Source organism: Drosophila biarmipes, unplaced genomic scaffold (genome assembly GCF_025231255.1).
Source record: "Drosophila biarmipes strain raj3 unplaced genomic scaffold, RU_DBia_V1.1 ptg000015l, whole genome shotgun sequence".
In the NCBI taxonomy this organism is placed as follows: domain Eukaryota; kingdom Metazoa; phylum Arthropoda; class Insecta; order Diptera; family Drosophilidae; genus Drosophila; species Drosophila biarmipes.
The window spans coordinates 339798-360881 of NW_026114533.1; the positions used below are offsets into that span (position 1 = coordinate 339798).

The following is a 21084-nucleotide window of genomic DNA, read 5'->3' on the forward strand; positions in this document are numbered from 1 at the left end:
ATTGATCTCCCCTTGAACTTTCGGATTATAAGGATAGTATCGTTTTTTGATTGGTTTTTCATCATTCAATGTGATCTGATGCTCTACCATGCTCGATGACCCCGTTATGGTGTTGCTCGATAGCTCTGCCTCCAAAAATTTCGTTGCCATTTCTGCCTCCACCAATCGTCAAGACTGTGGACAACTCCTGCTCCTCCTCGATCAGCTAACCCGTTAGTTTGAAGAGGTAGTACCTTGGGAGCCCCGCTCATCTCTCTGCGGCTAAGATCGCTGGGCATTTCCCGTCTGTTGTTAACAGTCCCCCACAAGCACTGCGAAACAACAGGCGTTGGTGTCGACATCACTGCGCCCAGTGTCCGTACACGTCGCACTTTCGGCAGGCTTCGCTTCTACGCCTAGTGTAAACGAACTTTCTTTTGCTTACTGTCCGTGACGTTTCGGCGGGGCTCGATCTGTCTTGCATAGCTGTCGTGGTGTGGTGGCTGGCTTGCGCACTGCTCTTGGATGTGCTGACTGCGCGACTGAATGTTGTGTGGCTTCTGGTACTCGGGGTTTCGGGCATACGCCGATCCGGGACTTCACAAGTCGAAACCGTAGGGCTCTTCTAGACAACTCCACTGGAGACCGTACCGATCGACCGCTTTCCCTTCTGGGTAGTTATACTCGGGGCTCGTTTACGCCGATCCGGATTAATCCGCTTAGGAGCATTCAGAATCGAGCGCTCTTCCTTTCTGGCTGATCGCGCCAAGACCTGCTCAAATTCCATTTGACGTACAGGGCTTATGCCAAGGCGCGCCAAAGTAGTGCTTGGGCAGAGATACACTCACGATTTCTTGTCCCATGCCTTCACTGCTCAAAGTCTGGCAGACTCTCCAGACCTAACGCCAGGATTTACTTCACAAGGATAAACAGATCGCCTTGACCTAGCCGTGTGAAGCCCTTTCGACCACAGCTACCTGTGTTTCAATTCGGAGATTCCTGATATTCCCCAATCCCGAAAGTCTGGACGTAGCGACCTTGCTCCTTTCAACGACTTGACTTGTTGTGGCTCCCTTGTTCATCACTGGGTTGACTTTGATATCTCGACTGATATTTATAGTTTGATTCCTCGTGATCGACTGATCCAGCTGCCAGAAACATGTGTTTCTTTAGCGCCTTTGGCAACCGTTATTTCCATTTTGCGCACAGTTTTCAATCGAAGTTCTGCATAATGCTGCTGACGCGCTGGTTCCACTGATGCATGTGACACGCCTCTGTGCCGCTCCGTTGCTGTGACACTTCCTTTCCCGGTCCAAAGTCGACGGCAGAGTCCCAAATCCAAAGTCCGCAAAGTCTCCACTGGTCTCCAACCTCTCTCATTCTCCATACTTAATCTCAAAACTCTTTTCTCCTTCAATGTTGGTCTTCGAAATATGTTGTTCTCCAACCTTGGTCTCCAATTTCTCTTTTTCTACAACCTTGGTTTCCAAAACCTCCCACTCCAACCGCTCATCGCCGTGCCGGACATCTGTTACTACTACTGTTGGTGTTTGTGTGGTGTAATTCAACTCCTCGCAAATTTTACTCCTCTAATTCAAGTCACTTTCGTGTTACTTGGAACTGGGGCTTACCATTGAAATCCGTATGAACGCCGAGATCACGGAAAGAATAAGATCTAGAATATTCATGCATGCAGATTCCTGTGCTTCCTGCGCAGCGCAAGTTTGTTTCAGCATTGTTGACACGCCTACTCTACACCTACAATCAGCGTAAATCTGCCTAGCGTCTACAGTTTTTATGATAGAAAAAATTTGACTGAAATGTATTTGTCTCTTCAATACCTTTCGATTGACCGAAAAAATGTGCCACGTCAACTCTAACGCCCAAAAACCGCCCAAAAACCGCCCAAAAATATGGTGTCCACAGTTGTCATGCTGGAACATTTTTTTTTGCAAAATTTTGATGGACCTAAAAAAATGTTTGCCGCCTCACTCTAGCGCCCGCAAACGGCTAAAACGATTAGAACTGTCTGTTTTTTTAATAAAATTTAATTTGAAATTTAGAACTTATTAAAAAATGTTATTTCCAAGCGTTATATGTTAAAAAACAGCAAAGATATAATTTTTTAAATTTTTTGATTCGATTATTTCATGAGAGTTCTTCGATCCGGCTGGTTCCGACTTATATACTACCTGCAGAGAAAAGAAGACTTTTGCGAAAGCTGCAGCCCGACGTTATATTTCGTGAACTTTTTTCGAATTCAATTTGGTGAAAACTTGACATTAAATCAAGGCATGAAAAATATTTTGCTCGACCTAGTTGATTTAAAATATCATCAATTGTAGGGAGTCGAAATTTTATCAGACAAGTGTTTTTTATTAATATGTAATTTCGTATTTTTGACTATAAGCACTTCTATAATATTTGATGAATATTTGTTCAGCATCCATCAAATAATAATTTTTTGTAGTAATCTATTCGGTGTATAGTCCGGGAAGTTTTTCGAAAGATGGGTTAATAAAGATTTTTCACCATCTTGGCCAACTTGGGATCTTGCTGGCAGAATTATGGAGTTTTCGCCAAATACTGTATGTTATTGGATCATTCTTCAGATGGCTTGAAATCTAATTGACAGTTGTATTTCCTTATAAAATCAATTCCTAGTATTGTGATGGAGTACTAGGAATCGATTTTAAAAAATAAATAAAGAAAGAATAAAGAAGATACAGAATAAAGATTTGTACATTTACTTTATGAAAATCGTGTATGTATTTTAAAAAGTTTGTATTTTAATAGAAGTTAGCAATTTTGATTTGGTTAGTTCATTTTTTTTCTGTATATTGAATTTGTAAATATTTTGCATGTATTTAAAAACATCGAAGCTATTCCTCAATATTTCCGCAGCTGCGTCTTTTAAATAGACTAGATCCATTCCCGTTGCTACATTTATAAAGGTGATGATTGTGTTTTGACTGACTGTTAATGTTATAAGTTCTATTTTTGTGGTTATTTTCTCTATAAAATGCTTTATCGGTTGCTCTGTAATAGTGGTTGAAATTACAATTCTGTACGTTGCGAATATATTTGTTCTTTTAATTATTATTCTTCTTAAAACCGCGCTCATTGCCTTTACAGCGATAATTACCTAATTGCTTGTTAGTTCAGAACTAACTTGTAGCTAATTTTTGATGTAAAAAAAGTTTCGAAAAGTTTTCTGCCTCAAAAATTGTTTGTAGCCCTCCATGTTCACAATACTTGATCATTGTGTCAATGGCTTCTTAAGTCCTGAATTTATTATCATCAAATTTCAATACACGAAGCTTCCAATAGCCAACGTCAATTGTCGTATGTGCTTTTTGTTAGGTTATTTACTTCAAAGCCGTTACGAATCTTTGAAGTATGTATCATTTGTTTAATAAATTATATAATGACATTACATTTATTTCTGATTCTAAATTATCTTCTCCTTGTTTCGGAAATGTTATTAACGCAGGAATTGTCAGATTGAGTAGAAATTTTGTTTATATCGATTCGAAATCAATATCTTTCGTTTTCTACCTGTTTGGTTAATATTTATCTATTATCAAAGGAGTTTTAAATGTCGGTATCGATATATATAAGTGATACCTCTCTTTGAAAGCTTTTAATTTTGAACGTAACTTGATCCATATTTTTGATTTTTTTGACCAGTTTATTTTAGTTATTTTTCCCCTATTTTAATGCACATATATTATTTGCCTCGTTGAAAGAATTTACTTGAATCTTTGCATGTTTGTCTGTATAACTCCATTGTGGCTTACACATTTTTAAGACTAATCGAAAGTTTTTTTTTTCGTCTATATGCATTCTGTTGATTCCAATCCATATTTAATATTAATTGTTATGCTTTATTTATATGTAATTATACCCGTTACCCGTAGAGTAAAAGGGTATACTAGATTCGTCGAAAAGTATAAACAAGGCTCAATCGGGGTGCCACGCCCACTCTAACGCCTACAATCTTCGAAAATCTGATAGAAAGAAAATTTTAACTGGAATGTATTTGTCTCTTCAGTACCTATCGATTGACCTAAAAAAGTGAGCCACGCCCACTAAAACGCCCATAAAGCGCCGAAGACTGTAATGGCCACAGATATTATGCTAGAAAAAATTTCAGAAAAAAAACTTTTGATATCCAAACTTTATGCCTATTGACAATTGCCGTCAATTATCCGTAATTTATTCGTAAAATAAAATAATGTGCCGCTTAGTTTTTTTTATTAAAAGTTTTTTTTTATCCGTAAATTAATCGGGAAAGAATTTATTTAGTTACATTGTTTTTTAAATTTATTGTAGTTTTTAAGTGCATATTTTACGTTTGTGTATATATGAGAAAAATACCCTCTAGTGTTCCTTAGCACTGTAAGAATTCCCTTTTTCACCTTTTTTTTAAATGCAGCTTTACTATCAAGAAACGCAGGTCAATAGAGTCCTTGCAAGCATTTTCTATCGCGGAAGACACTTCTAAGTGACTTCTAGAAGATGAAAACTATCGTCCGCGATATCGCATTCGAATCGCGGAAGTCACTCCCGTCGGGAAGAAATGTGTCACTTCGGCGACACTTCGGGAAGTCACTTCGGCGACTCTTCTTGAAGTGGCACATTTCTTCCCGACAGGAGTGACTTCCGCGATCCGAATGCGATATCGCCAAGTGACTTCTGGAAGTGTCGCCGAAGTAACTTCTGGACGTGTCGCTTTGAGCACTTCTAGACACGGTCCTTGGCATATAGGAAATGCTGCTTAATAATTTTATTTATGTCCAGCTCTGTTCACATGAGAAACTTAATAATAACCATTTCTAAAATATTTAAAATAAAAATAAATTTGGAGGAATTACCTTTTATAATTAGATGGAGAATCTTTAAATGCTTATTTCTCTGCAATCGAGCCAGGTAATGTAAAAATATCTTGAAGTAAATGTACAGCTTCACGTAAATTCGCACTCTTCGTTGAGTTGGACATTTTAATGTGTTACACAATTTTAAAAATTCCGAAAAACAAAGCAACACACAAATTTTATAAAAAACTGGACTGATCACAAGCAAATTGCGCAAAAAACTGACGCTCGGTCGAAAAACAACAGCGTAGGTAAAAACGAGAGGAATTTTTAGAAATAAAGGGTAACGGCACTTATCGTGTCCTCCTTTTTTACCAGTAACTTTGTTTTTGTATCGTCTAGAAGGGAAATTTCTTTGAATGATGGAGTGGCTTTAAATATAAAATTAGCCAGGCTCACTACGTTGCAGCGGCAATCTACATTTTTAATGGAATTTTGTCGCTGTTTTTTTTTTTTTTAAGATTACCTATTACCGATGTGCTCGTTTTTTATAGGTCTGAGTGTCAATTTTGGATTCAGACACATTAAGAACTGTTTCGAATAAATAAGTATTGTTTATTTTTCATTCCTACTGCTTTAAACGACTACAGTCTGAAACTTTAGACAAGAGTCCCTGAAACAGACTATCAAAGGCGCAAGTATTCTGGCAAGAAAATATTAAGCCTTCTTTATTTACTAGGTGAAATGGTTTTTCAAAATCGGCAAAGGGGTACACTTTGGCGGAAAATATCATTAATTTCGCAATTCTCCTTGTTAAGGTAAATTTTTGCGTTTTCTTGTAGTTGGTTGCCCCAATCCTCTCCAGTTTTCTATCTCATTCAATGCCACTCTGAGTGAATTATGCGAACAGTCGAACCGTTTTTGCAAACCTGGATCTTTTTTCCATCGTCATCAAGAATTTGACCATTCTCGAAAATTTTCACAAAGAAAGCAGGTTCAGCTTTATCAAGAACAGCTAAATCGGATACATTGCTGATATCTAAACGTGGTTTGTTCGTGCCCAACCGAAGTAGGCACTTCTGGACACGCCGCGAGACAAGGGTGTCATAGTGAGCGCCTTGCGGATGCTTTGATGGCAGGGCGAACGCGTCACGACGATGGACAGAGAGGTGATGCGTGTACTGCGCTGAGGGTAGGTCAGTGGTTTTCGATGATGCTAGCAGTTATCGTAATTGATTAAATATTATTTACTGATCAGCAATTCTCATAACTAGGGGGTGACGCTGAGCGCCTGGTACTGAATTATTGGGTGCTAGTCAAGTTGAGCACTCTTGGGTGTAAACATGGTTCTCCAGTTTCATTGCCGTTCTCAAGTTGATTTTCCTCATTACTTTCGGAATACCTCCAATCTTCAATGCTCAAATTTCGCTTCGTTTTCCCAGAGAAATCAATCAAGTAAGCACTTCCGTTGAAATATGTTATGAGCTTCTTCACAGCTGTGTCCATGCGGTATTTGGATTGTTCATGAAGTTCAAAGTATGTTAAGATACAAATAAGAAACAACGGAGTTTTGCTCACCCCTTACAAGTCCAGAACTATTATGTTAGATCTATGCTATGACCGGTTTCAGCGGTCCTGCAAAGGCTCTCACAAAATTTAATTTTGAATATCGAATCGGCCAGTCTTGTATTCTCTTCTCCCAAATTTTGCAGCATCCAAGCCAAAGTCTTTTCATTATTCGTCGTTCCCAATTATCAATAACTTAATTTTGGCTTTGATTTTCTTTTTGGCACCCGAACAGAGACTTAAAAAAATTTTGTTCGGACTTAAAATCATTTCAAAGACCGCTAAGCTGCTTGAGAATTTCGGGGCCAAGACTTGGCATTTATTTTGGACTCGCAAACAATTGGCATTTTTCGGACATTGCGAATTTCGACTTGGAATTTATTGGACTTTCTTTCCGAAGTTTTTTTATCTATGGACCGCAACGCCAACTTGAGGGAAGCGGATTCATCTGGTGACTAGGTAACCGTGTAAAATCAATAGTTGATTGATGCAAAAATAATAGTTGCAACTATTGCCTTGGCATTGGTCAAAATAATAATAGTAATTGGAACCACAAATAAAAACCGGCACAAAAGATTGTGAAAAGATACAAAATGAATAAAACAAATAAACAATAATAAATTCAAGTGAACAACCACATAGTTTTGGTGCCGCCTTCGCGAAAGAGATTAACAAGCGTAATAGCGTCAGTGCCGATGCAACATAACAGTTAGTTCTCGTTGTGTCTGCCTTTTTGTTCTGATTTTGTTACAGGTGTTATAACTTCGATTTTAGGCAGACCACTAAGCGCCAGTGCAACGAACTGTAACTGCTTGTTTTTTTTCTTTCGGGTATTGGTGCACTTCCTTAATTACGTTCTCGTTTCTCATTTCTTTTGTTACGGCAAGTGCCCTACCCTTAAACAAATTCATTCGAGCCACCTAGAAACATAACTACATACATATACAAAAAAGAAAACTATTGGCTACATTGTAAAAAATTAAAAAATAGCACCTACAAAAAAAAAAACCAAAAAGAATGATAGCGCATCGGAGACAGAAGGGGAGATAGCTCTCCTCGGTGCAGTTAACGAAATTATTTTCGCAGGTATATAGGGTTGGTAAAGATATTACAAGAATGAGAAAAGCTTTCGAGAAGAATACAATTTTGTTTAATCCGCTTCAATTTTAATGGCGACTGGAAATTTTAAATTAATATATTGCAAATTGCAGGCATTGCAGTGGGAAATTGATATAATAGATCTATATAACAGGAATAGGTCGGCTTTAAAAGGAAATTGAGTAATTACCAAGACATTATATATGTCAGCTGCTGGTACAGGTTAAAATCATAAGCAGCAGGCTTTAGTAACGGGCAGTTCACATTCAAATCTGCCAAAAATAAAGTTACCAAAATTTGGCGGAAAACATTCAGAGTATAAAAAATTTATTGGAGTTTTTGAGAAACTAGTTGATTTTGATAATTCGATATCTAACATCGAAAAATGTAACCATTTGTTAGCCTGCATTTCTGACGAGGCATCGGGAACGATCTTCAAGTCTCAGATGCAAAATATAAAACGGCATTAGAGAGTTTAAAGAGAGTCTATGACAACAAGTGTTTAATAATCTTTGAAACTCTAGCGCAGCTGTTTGAAATCCTTTCAATAACAAAACCTTCTGCGTCTGCCTTGAGGATAAAAATAATTGACAAAGAAAGTGCAATTTTCGATTCGCTTATGTCCTTAGGGGACGAAAAAGATATTGTCAATGCGGTGATTATATGTATAGTTCTTTGCGTACACCAAATCCAATTATGAGGACAATCTTAATTATGATGAACTGCTAAATGGTCTGATTGCATAAAGGTTTTAGATCGACGATATCAACATGTGTCAGCCGTGAAAGCGTCGAGGGTAAAGGGAAAAAGGTTTTCGGAAACGCCCTCTAGAAGCAAGAAAATTACTAGAAACTCATATACTGACGAATGAAGCAATTATGTATTAATTGTCTAAATGAAGGACATAGAGTATTTAAATGCACAGCACCAAATGTCGGGTATGCTCACACGCACATCATACTCTACTACATCGATTCCAAAACTTGAGTGAGCCACATTAATTTCCATTGCCAAAAGCGAAGTCACAACTACGTTATATTCGCGGCTCGATGGACACATTTTTTCGTCTGAATTTTGGGTACTGGAAACCATAACTAGTAATCAGCCAGATAATATGATTCCGGCAAGGCAGTGGAAATTTCCGTAGACTTAGCTGATAAAGAGTTCCGAGCCGCAAAGAATTAATATTTTGCTCGGAGCAGACTCCTTCTTTGATTTGTTGTGCAGTGGTCAAATCAAACTCACCAATGCAGGTCTATTTCTATAAAAAAAACACTATTGGGATGGGTTGTTTTTGGACGGTGCAACAACAGCAACAACAAAAAGAAGCTACTTCTTGTATCGTCGTGTCGAAGAAAAACGTGGTAGAACTTTTTAAATTTTAAACAAATTGCCTGCGAGGATCATTACGTGAAAAACGTAGCCAATTCAAACAGTGGTCGTTTTTTTTTAGTCCGTTTGCCTTTTAAATCTGATCCGCGCGTGTTGAATCCTCGTTCGATGTCGCTAAACGTAGATGTTTATTATTAGAGCGTAGAAGCCTAAAAGACAGCTCACTTCGAGAAATATACATCGCTTTTATGAAAGAATATTTGGAGCTGGGTCATATGTCTCCAACATGGAATTTGATTCCACCAGGACCGCACTACTTCATACCACATCAACGCGTTCTGAGGCGTCGTGTTTGTTGCGTCTGCAAAGACAACTTCTTCAAAGACAACCACTTTTCATAGGGAAATGTTATTATCACTTGTTAGATTTCGTTTAAATCTATTCGGTTTAACAGCAGATAAGCAAGTAAGTCTGGCAGAAGAAGATCGTAATTATCAACTGATAATATGGTGCGAGAATCCATCTGATGAGTTGCAAATATTTCGTCTTAATGCAGACACCTACGGAACGTCTTTCGCTCCATTTTTAGTTCGTAATATGGATAAGCAAAAAATTGGTTCAAATATAGTTTGCATCAACATTTATGTGGATGACATGCTTACTGGAGCCGATGAGATTGACACCTTGAACGTGATGTGTAATCAAGTCTCAGAAATTCTCAATGGTGGCGGTTTCCAGCTGTCTAAACGGTTTTCAAACCATCCACAACTAGAAAAATGGAACAACACTGAAAAACCGCTAAATTCCAATGATACCGATTCGATCAAAGCCTTGGGTATGCGGTGGATGCCACACACAGTCACATTTAGATTTCATTTAAGTAAGAGCTTTACAAAATTGACTCCCACAAAACGCAGAATTTTTTCTTTGACAACTTCAAGTGGAATGCGATTAATCCATTCCGATGTCGTTACATACGAATTGGGAAAGGTTAATAAAGAATCTACCTAATCTTCACGCAGTCACCAATCCTAGGTACACGTTTGCAGGTGGGTGCACAGTGATTCAAGTTCATGGTTTCGCAGATGCATCGAGCCAGGCTAACGGATGTTGCATTTACATTCGAGCAATCGAAAACGGTCAGACTCATTGTCGATTGCTAGCAGCGAAATCGAGAGTGGCTCCACTAAAAACTGAAACCATACAAAGGTTTGAATTATGCGCCGCCACACTTTTCGAACAATTTTGGTACTACGTCAAACAAGTTATTGATAAATGTGAAATCGAGAGTGTTTATTTCTGGACAGACTCAGAAATAAAATTACGTTGGAACAAGTCTCAACCTTCGTCACTTGGAGTTTTTGTTTCAAACAGGGTAGCCACAATTCGCAGTTTAATCCAGCAGACATAGAGTTTCGTAGCTGCGATGTAAGTGATTTGACTGACTCCATTTGGTTCGAAGGTCCGAAATTTCTGTATGAAAATGAGTCATCATGGCCAGAAAACTCGCATTTTTCTATGCCTTCCGAATTAAAAAGAGCTGCCCAAGTGTGTATAGCCGTCGAGCTTTGAACTCCGTTTGAATTACTCGTATCTTATCGTTGCCCAAAGTCATTAGAATTCTTGGATACGTTTACAGATTTTTAAGCCCAGTTAAATCGAGAGAAAGTCTGAATGCTAAAGAGTTAAACTATCATTTTTTAATCTGATGGAAAACTTCCAAAACAAAAAAGGAAGTTAACTTCGGCAAGCCGAAGTTTGTATACCCTTGCAGTGTTAAGAAATAATCAACTTTAGTAACACCATGTGAAACTTTTAAGGATTGTTGCTGACTTCAGTGATACTAAAAAAAAATATTTCATTCTTTTTTTAGACCAATGTTAGACCAATATGTTAGAGTTGTCCGATTTTTATTTAATTGAATTCAAAATTGTTAAAAATATAAAAAAAATTATATTCCCAATATTATAAGATAATATGTCAAAAAGCACCAAAGCTACAATTTGTTTCATTTTATTCCCGCCCATCGTTCCTATGACGGCTATATGACATAGTCGTCCGTTTTCTCAAATTTAATTCGAAATTCAAAACTAATTAAGAAATGTTATTTCCAAGCGTATGTTAAAAAACAACATATATATCATTTTTTTAATTTTTTCCCCTATAGTTCCTATGGAAGCTATAAGATGTAGTTGTCCGATCCGGCCGGTTCCAACGAATATACTACCTGCAATAGAAAGACGACTTTTGGGAAAGTGTCAGCCGGATAGCTTTAAAACTGAGAGACTAGTTTGCTTAGAAACGGACAGGCAGTCGGACGGATAGACGGACGGACAGACGGATGGACAGACGGACATGGCTAGATCGTCTCGGCTAGTGACGCTGATCAAGAATATATATACTTTATGGGGTCGGAAACGTCTTCTTCACTGCGTTGCAAACTTCTGACTAAAATTATTATACCCTCTTCAAGGGTATAAAAATATCTTTGTAGAAGAGGACAAGAAAATTAAAAAATTACATGTCTTACCAAGTTTGCAGATGCTGACGCCCTTCATACAAAAGTTTTCTGAAGACTATTTTCGCTAATTCGGGTGGGAAGTAGACTTTTGCATGCACTTATTTAATAAAATGCTAAATTTCCGATATAACTCCCTTGTAAAAACCAAATTGTGGATTTGTATCTCCAAAATTTGCATTTGAGAAAAAATGCAAAAACAATGATCGGTCTTCTTTGGCAGGAAAACTGGTTAATAAATGCTCGCAGATAATGCATTCGGGTGGTTCGAAAATGCATCCACAGTTTTCTATATAAGCTTCTTCTGATTAACCAAATTATGGGAAATCCGTAAGGCCATTTTATATTTGTGGCGTAGATTTGTTTGGTCCTATTAATGTCTCGTTCCGTTCTTGAGAACGGCCCCCATTAAGATGTATATTGTTGTATTTGTCTGTTTTGCTTTCAAAGCGGTTCACCTGGAACTCGTTACAAATTTGTCGACTGACTCTTTTCTATTCGCCCTTCAAAGCTTCATCGCGTAACGCATCGAGTAACTTCGTGGGAGCCAGGAACGTGGCGTAACGCATTGAGTAAATTCGTGGGAGCCAGGAACGAGTCTTCAGAGCGCCTTCGAGGATCAGCAGTCGCAGTTTCAACTGTTCGTCGTGGAAAAGGTTTGTGGGAGGCGGGCGTGAAGTCCAGCACCGATCCCAACGATCTCTGACATGAGGGCACCTGCTAATCGGGCAGGCCCTTCGTTCGATGCCGCAAGTGTTAGAGCCAGAAGCACCGACCAGAATTTTGAGATACTCAAAGAGGTGGCAACTGCCATCCACGCTCAGACAGCGGTTCTGCCAGGCGTGGTCCAAGGAATACGTCCATAGTCTTCAGCGCAAAACCATGTGGCAAACTACATCGCCCAATCTGGAGATCAGAGCCTTAGTAATTATCCAGGAGAACAACACTCCACCTCAGCGTTGGATTACCGGTAGGGTCATCAGCTTGGCAGCAACAGGTGTATTTAAGCGTCCTATTCAAAAGCTGGCTGTACTTCCAAATATTGAAGGCAGAACGGTAGTCATGATGTTAAAATAATGTTAAGATACAAATAAAAAACAGCTTAAGAGAGCCCAACAGCGTTATGTTTACCGATTCCAAGCCCAGAACTATTATGTTATGTCTCACAAAACGCTGCTGGGCACAATAAACCAGTTCATTTTGAATATCGAATCGGCCAGTCTTGTAATCTCTCTTCCCCCACATTTTGCAGCCAAGCCAAAGCCTTTTCACTTTTCGGCGTTCTCAATTATAAATAATTTAATGCTGGCTTCGATTTTCTTCATGGATCTTACCACTTTCTTTTTAATTGGGTTACACTCAATTTCGACTAATGCGCAACTATCTGAGATCCTGTCATATCCGAATTTGTTCCTATCTACGAGCTAGCTTATTGTATTCTGCAGATGCTCTGCATTGAAAACGTTTTCAGTCGGATCTGCTGAGATACACTAGTACAAAGAACATGTTCATATAAAGTTAAGTTAAAATCGGTATAGTAAGGGTCGCCGTGCGTTCTTTTTAATATATATTAAGCTGCGTCGTTAATAGCATTTAGTTGACTATCTTCCTTTGCTTGACTTTCTATTAATTGGACCGATTCTTTCAAACAAGTAGCCCTATCTCCGCCTCGATTACACAGTGAAATTCTTAGTAATGCCCTAATAGTACTCCGCGCATTTTCGGGACTAGTTGTCAATATCGGCTGTCCATTTCCAAATAAATAAAAACGTTTTACCAGTTTTTTCGTTCTTAAAAAAAATTGGGCCAATACAGTGAGCGACGTACGCTCTTGGCACATTGGCTGTCATGCAAGAATCTGCATACGCTTCAACCGTGTTGAAGGTCGCAAATGCTAAGCAACAGGCCGACAGTCTGCAGTAAATCAAAATTAATATAAATATTTTGATCATATAAGTAATAACTTTTCTAAAATCCCTCTTCTTGTAAAGTTAACCAAGTGTTGATCCTTCGTGAGCATAGATGATAGCATCAGCTGACCTAACGGAGAGTGGAGTAAAGCAATGTTAAGGAGTATGTGTTGAGACTTTTGTCCATTTATATGAACATATTCCATATAGAGTCGTCATCTAGCTTTCATTGCGTTCAGACGTGCTTAAAATTCTCGGTATGTTACTTCCCTGTTGCCCGGAGTACAATACCGATGTTACACTGGCCCAGCCTCGCGCTTCGGATGGTGTTCGTTGTTCTTCTTTGTGCTGTCGCGCTGACCATACTTCTTACGTAGTTCTACCGGACGATATTCTCAAACTTTTGCTAAATCCAAACATACTGTGGCAATGTTGCGAATGATTCGCATTCTAAAATTGATGAACTTGATGATAAATTGAAATCCCTAGAGCGCTTATATCAGAGCCTTCATAATAAATTTGTTACGTACGCCTTTCATATAGAAAGATTCAACGACGAATCTTAAGTCGGAGGGAGGGGTGCATTTGACTTATCACATTTAGGCTGATAATGTCAAAAGAAATTGCTATTAGGCAAATTACTGGTGTCGCGTGGCCAAAACAACGGCCACGATCGACCTACTGGTAACCATACCACGCTAGCTGGCAAAGTGCAACTGTCGGCCGTCCAAAGATATTGACCGAGATATAGTAACCCTAGGTGGGAACACCTAGTTTATCCGCTTCAAACTGGCAGCTAAGTAAAAGCTCTTTTATACCCTAGATAAAAGACCTTAGACGATTAGGAAAAGGGGCAGAATCCATTTTGATGGCTTGCCGATGGAAGGCGCTGGCTCCGAGGAAAGGCATCCTTCCAGGGCCAGTCGTCCACGAAGTCCTCTTCTCCAGGATCAGTCACCAGGATCCAGCAGGCCTTGAGGAGGACACCTATAGCTTAAAAAATTTTCATGAGTCGGACCATCGCCGCCATTATAATCAAAGAAGGAGGGAATATCAACCACAAGGACGACATTTGACATACTGGGATGCTTGTAGCCGCAGTACTTGAAATTCTCATTCTTGGTTAAAATGGTGGTGCAATGTAAATGTGTCCATCGAATCCAGTTAAGCTACCAAAGGAAAATAGCCGCATATAATACAAAAGCAAATATATATTTTTGCGTTTTAGTGAATTGGTATTCTTAAGAGCAGTAGTCTTTTAGTGCACGTATATTTACATATATTTCCAATGTAATATTTTTCAAATACCAGGATCCGGAGCGTCGAGATCTCATCTCACAGGATTTAAAAGGGGGTAAGTTTGTCGGAACCCGGTTCCTTTCTTAAAGCATATATATATAAATATTCGTGCAGTCCATAAAGTTTTTTTTATAGACTGTTCTTTATATTTTAGCGGCGAGTATCAGCCTTGTAGTTGTGTGTACAAGAGCTTTCTGAGTGACGTTTGTAGTCGTGAATGGTCAGCGTTTTGCTGATGTGTGCACCTCACCGGTGGTAAATTCGATACCTCGCTATAAAAAATAATTGTCAAGTAGAATTATTACGTATGCTTAAGCTTACTTTTTATTGCTTATCCACGGTATATGCTGACATACCTATATATTAATCAATAAATTTATAATGTAAAAACGAATTCGAAATAATGATGTGCTAGAATTTTAACATGGGGGGTGTGCTAATGTATGAAGAGGAGTAGGTCAAAAACAATGACATAACTTTCCACGAACAACCTTGACAACAGGGGATGGTATTGCGCGGCCCGCGACGAACAATTGGCACACGAATGTGTGAAGGGGAGGGAATATGGCCGAAACACAGCCCGATCGTTTTGCGATCAAGCGACAGCTAAGCTTGTGGGGCAGTGTGGACTTTCTAGGCACTTTAAATATTTATTCTTGTTATGTTGGGGAGGGGAGAGGCTTAACAAGATCCCACGAACCCACTGTCGGAGGCGTTTTCGGTAAATCGGCAGCTGCTTGGCTTTCTTATCGTGCTTTCATCATCTTTTGTATCTTTTGTAACGCATCAACAACATCAACTCGAGCCTTTCTCATCCGCTTCGTGCGACATTTGCCGTCCGCCCGGGTCTAACATCGGCGCGCTCCTCGGAGTTGCGTTCTCATTATTTTTCATCGCTCTCCCGACGCATTATCAACAACATCAGCAGGAGCTTTTGTCATCCGCTTTGTGTGACACTTGCCGTCCGCCTGGATCTTACATCGGCGCGTGCGCCAGAACTGCGCTCTTATAATTTTTTATTGCTCTCCCGACGAACCTCCAACAACATCAGCTGGAGCTCTTGCTGTCCGCTTTGTGCGACATTCGCCGTCCGTCTGGCTCTTCGATTTTAGTCATTTAGTATTATGCGCTCATCAAAAATAGATTTTCTTTATATTCGCCGCTGGCGAATGCTCTTAACTTCGGATTCTGAAGCTAATGAGCTCAGCGCGTTGATTGATTCTATTTCTTCTTCGCTCTTCAGTGTCCATAAAAAATTCATTTACATGCTCTCAATTCGAATGCACTTTAAATTCCTGGAAAGATGACCTGATCCTGCCCATAAAAATTCGTACGGATACTTTGCGTAAGATACGTAATAGTACTTATAATCATGCGACATCTAATCTGGATGTTGGGGATTCTTCAATAATCTGCGCTGACTGGCAACCTGCTAGGGACTTGTCAACAGTAAATTCATACAGCCATCATTCAGGAAATAAGGGCCTAAAAAATGTACTTTCAAAATATTTCCTGCATGAAAATTAAAACGCAATCTGTCCAACTTTAGTTCGAATGAATTTCTCGATCCGAAATTATTTAAAGTTTTTCGTAAAGATAGAGACTTTGGCAGAATGAAGTGTGAGAGAGGAGGCGGTGTCATTGTGGCCGTAAACTCGGTTGCACCTCAACTCGACTCCTTAATGATGACTCGCTGTTGGACCAGTTGGCGGTGATGGTGTCTGACTCATCCGGGAAGATATCGATAATGGCTTCCTATATTCCGCCTGGCAATGATTCCGAGACTTACCAGGCTCTCCTAGACAACATTTCCAACATCCATGACACCTTGGAGGACTCTGTTGGCTTATGTGTGGCAGGAGACTTTATCCTCAGCTTTGTTCACTGGACTCTTAATCATCTGCTATGTTGCTCGGAAATGTGCATCAATTATTTAAAAAATCCAGATCAACAGGATTAAGAGGTAGCAAAAAAAAGTTTTTGAAGTTTGCATTGCAATCCTTTCATTTTATCGAAACGGAGCCAGCCTATGCTATTCAGTGTTGCCTGCTGCATACTTGTTCCTTGAAGGATCGCCGGACAATTGCTGGCCTTCTCTTCCTAAATGATCTAGGAAATATTGCTTGTCATTGCATGCTGGGATGCATTCATTTTAGTGTTCCTGCCGGTAATCTCCGTACCTTAGTTTCCTTCATGGACCAAGCTTTAAGGACAAACTATGCACGCAATGAGCCTATAACAACGGCTCTGAGAATATTTAATTCCCTGCCCTCAACCATAAGATTCACTTCGGGGGACAAGACAGATAAGTTAGGGCAAACTCTTAGGAAATATTTTTTAATACATTTCCGAATATATATTTAAGTTGATTAGTTGTAGCCAGAAAGGGATTTATCCGTTGGCGATAATAAATAAATAAATATACCTGCCATCAGAGGAACTCTGTTTTCAAGGATTTCACCTTGGTTCTTCCCTATCTCGCGAATGACATTTTGATCTATATGGCTTCGTTTTAGGCCGAGATGTCGTCTAGCGGATCTGTTTTCCTATATTGATTTTCCCTGCCTCGTACTTGGCATTTTGGCATTGACATCATCCGACCCCATTAACTCAGCAGCTTTTTTTGTCCTGTAAAATAGGGAAGATTCCTTCTCCAAATGTTCAGCTGAAAATTTCCAGCTTGGCCTCGAAGCTGTCGTTTGCCGCTCTCCTTTTCCCCTTTAAAGTTATGTGTACGGCTAGTACACATAACTTTAAAAATCACTCCATCATTCAAAATTACCGCATTTCCAATGACCTGCGATAATATTGAAAGCAAGGAAAAACGCTATAGTCGATTGCCTGTACTATCAGATACCCGTTACTCAGCTTAAAGGAGCTAAAGTCAGCTAAAGTCAGTAAAGCGATAATTTAGGGCGCCACATACCGGCTATTTCAGTAGATGTTATGAGGGCGGCACACAGATTTATGGTTGTAACCCGTTTGTGGGCGATAGAGTGGGCATGGCACATTTATTATTAAATCTGTAGGCTATATAAATTTTCGCCGATTGTGGAAGCCCAGGAATCTGCATGCCCAGTCTGACTGTTATAGCTCTCATCGTTTCTGAGATCTCAGCATTCATACGAACAGACAGACAGACGCAAAGACGGATAGACAAACAGACGGACACGGACATTCCACCATTCATTTTCTACACCAGAAATTTATATCAATAAATACTATAGGCTGTTTGTATATAGCTTTTAATATTATCGCAGGTCATTGCAAATGTGGCAGCAACTTAAGTGAGGAAATGTTGAGTGATGGACAGATTTTTAAAATTATGTGCACGGCCAACAAAAAGAAAAAGGAATGCGGCTAACGACAGCTTTAAGGCCGAACTGAAAATGTTTTAGCTGAACATTTGGACAGGACAAAAAGCTGCTGTACTAATGGCATTGGATGACGTTTTTGGCGCCATCTCAACTGTATTCAATATGCCGAAATGCCAAGTACGAAGCAGGGAAAAATCAATACAGGAAGGCAGATCCGCAACACGCCATCTCGGCCTAAAACGAAGCCAAATAGGAAAAAATGTCATTCGCGAGATAGGGAAGAACCCAGTTCCAATCCGTATTTGGTCACCGCATCAGGTTCGCATTTATGACAAACTAAGAAAACAAAGGAATATGTTCACACAGATGGACAAAAGATGAACAAGACATGGTTAACATTACAACATGGCTATCAAGATAGGTACAAACAGGAACTCAGAATTCAAAAGAAGTGATATTTTAGAAAAGGTAATACTTATATGAGCAAAATATTTATATTAATTTTGATTTATTGCAGGCTTTGCTGTCGGCCTGTTGCTTAGCATTTGCGACTTTTAACACTGTTGAAGCGTATGCAGATTCTTGCATGACAGCCAATGTGCCAAGAGCGTACATAAGCATCAAAAAAACTGGTAAAACGTTTTTATTTATTTGGAAATGGACAGCTCATATAAGGGCATTGCTAAGAATTTCACTGTGTATTCGAAGCGGAGATAGGGCTATTTATATGAAAGAATCGGTCCAATTAATAGAAAGTCGAGCAAAGGAAGATAGTCAACTAAATGCTATTGTCGACGCAGATTAAGATATACTAACAAGAACGGTCGATGACCCTTACTAAACCCATTTAGCAGATAGGAACAAATTTCGATATAGCAGGATCTCAGGTAGTAGCGCACCAATCGAAGTCGAGTGTAACCCAATTAAAAACAAAGTGAGAAGATTCATAAAGAAATTCGAAGCCAAAATTAAATTATTGATAATTGAGAACGCCGAAAAGTGAAGAGGCTTTGGAGAGAATATAAGACTGCCCGATTCGATATTCAAAATTAAACTGGATTATTGCTCCCAGCAGCGCAGTTAGCATACATCTAACATAATAGTTTTGGGCCTGTAAGCGGTAAATATAACGCTGTTGGGCTTTCTTAAGCTGTTTCTTATTTGTATCTCAACATTATTTTAACTTCATGAGTAGCGTTCTGCGCTTCAACAATCCTAAGGCCGCATGGACACAGCTGTGGAGAATGTTGTGTTGATTGATTTCTCTGCGAAAACGAAACGAAATTTGAGCATTGAAGATTGGAGGTGTTCCGAAAGTAATGAGATCAGCATATAATATTTAATGTCAGTGAATGACTTAACATCTCACTAACTCGATGGTGAACGGACCCGCCCAAGGGGTTCAGCACACTGTTGCAGTGTCTCCCGAGCCAACTACGCTAACTGCTAACATCATCGAAAACCACTGACCTACTTTAGAATATAACTCATGTCAGTAAACTTCCGTGTTTTAAGTAGAAGGGTAGAGTGGTCCGAAACCGACCCCCTAATTGTAATCAGCTGAAAAATTGTTTAAAAATGTTTTTTTCCTTTGGTATACATGTGGATGCTTTAAAGGAAACCGTTACCTACATTTTGAGCCGCTAGACATATTTTTCGGATCGTAATTGTTGAAGGTGACGTGGCCGTTATGAAATTGAGCAATTCTGTCGTATTAGAATAGCATGGTCCGAAACGGACCCCCCCATGGTTCCATTCCGACCCTCTATTTCTTATGAAAGAAAAGAAGGAAATTACTACTTTAAATGCATTTTTCATGTTTGAAGTGAAACACAGCAGTTGTAGAATAATTTTATATTCATATTTTGTACTTTATTTTTACATGAAACCTATTTATTAATTATATTAGGTTTTTTTTCAGAGAAATGTTGAACAAAAAAGTATATAGGGTAGAGTGGTTCACACGTCTGTCGAGTTTAATCCAAAATAAATGTCAGCCAAATGAAGTAGATGATTTTCCAAACAATTTTCTTGTTCTTTGTTGAACACCTACAGTGCAAAATATCGCTGGATCCCTTTTTACGGTTTTCCGCTTAAATGTTCGCCCCATTTCTGCAATAAACATGCGTTGGAAGCCAACCAAGGGTGGATAAACCGTATTAGACTCAAAGACACACTGAAAAATCTTAGAAGTTCGAAATTGTTAGGGGTCGGTTTCGGACCACCGTGTATTTTTTTGAAAAATGACTTGCCGTTTACTGAAAACGATGCAACCTACATAAATTCATAATCACTTTCAAAAGTCGTAACTGTAACAAATCGAAAAAACTTACCTTTGAACTTTTGATGACGAAAAGAAACACTGTTAACGCCTTTTACCTACAGCTCCAAAATGAATTTTGCGCCTGTCAAAAAAACATAGGTTATGATATGAGAGAAAAATGGCGGCATACTTCCAAATTGTCGGCAATATAGAAGCTTTCAAAAGCCACCACCGATAAATTTTATGGTAGCACGAGTCATGAGAAACATTGGGGGGTCGGAATGGTACCACCGGTCGGTTTCGGACCACCTTACCCTATACAGCCACAAAATTCCATTAAAAGTGTGGATTGAAGCTGCAACGTAGTGAGCCTGGCTAATTTTATATATAAAGCCACTCCATAATTTAAGGAAATTTACCTTTGTTCTTCTGAATGCAAGCTAAGAATTACCGAGTTACCTACAATTACCATAACCGCACGGGAGCTGAGCGAAGGCCTTGGAAATGCTATACAGCAGCATGTAGTTCTAGAAAGATTTAGATGTCCCCAAGATGCCCATGCCAATACAAGCAATAACAGAATTTAAGATGTAGGTAAAAGCAAAACAATTTTCAGCTTGATATACTCAACTGATTTCAAATTAATTTTAATATATTCAGGTGATATGCTGCTAATTGGGACGGAAAAAGTTATGGCCTAACCGGATTTATAGATTTTGTTGGTCCTCCAGTGACATCCAGGATGAATAATTTAGTTTCGCACTTGAAGCATTTTGCCGAAGGTTCAGTACGTTGGCGGTCTATGACGCCCTGTTAAAAAAATCCGAATCGCCAAAGTGAAACCTAAACTAAAAATATATGCTAAGATGTGAAATAAAATTATTAAAACAATATATACATACAAGTATAAAATGTAAAACATTATGTTTATGCCAAAAACCCATGGGGGTAGCGCAATAACAAATAATAATAACTTTTTATTTGT

At 39.0% G+C, this 21084-nt stretch overlaps 1 protein-coding gene across 39 annotated transcripts in view; it reads right to left on the bottom strand.

The window, feature by feature from the left end:
* LOC108032711 (meiosis regulator and mRNA stability factor 1) overlaps positions 1–21084 on the bottom strand; it is a 430692-nt gene that overhangs the window by 78945 nt on the left and 330663 nt on the right. The gene's annotated exons all lie outside the window — the stretch shown is intronic.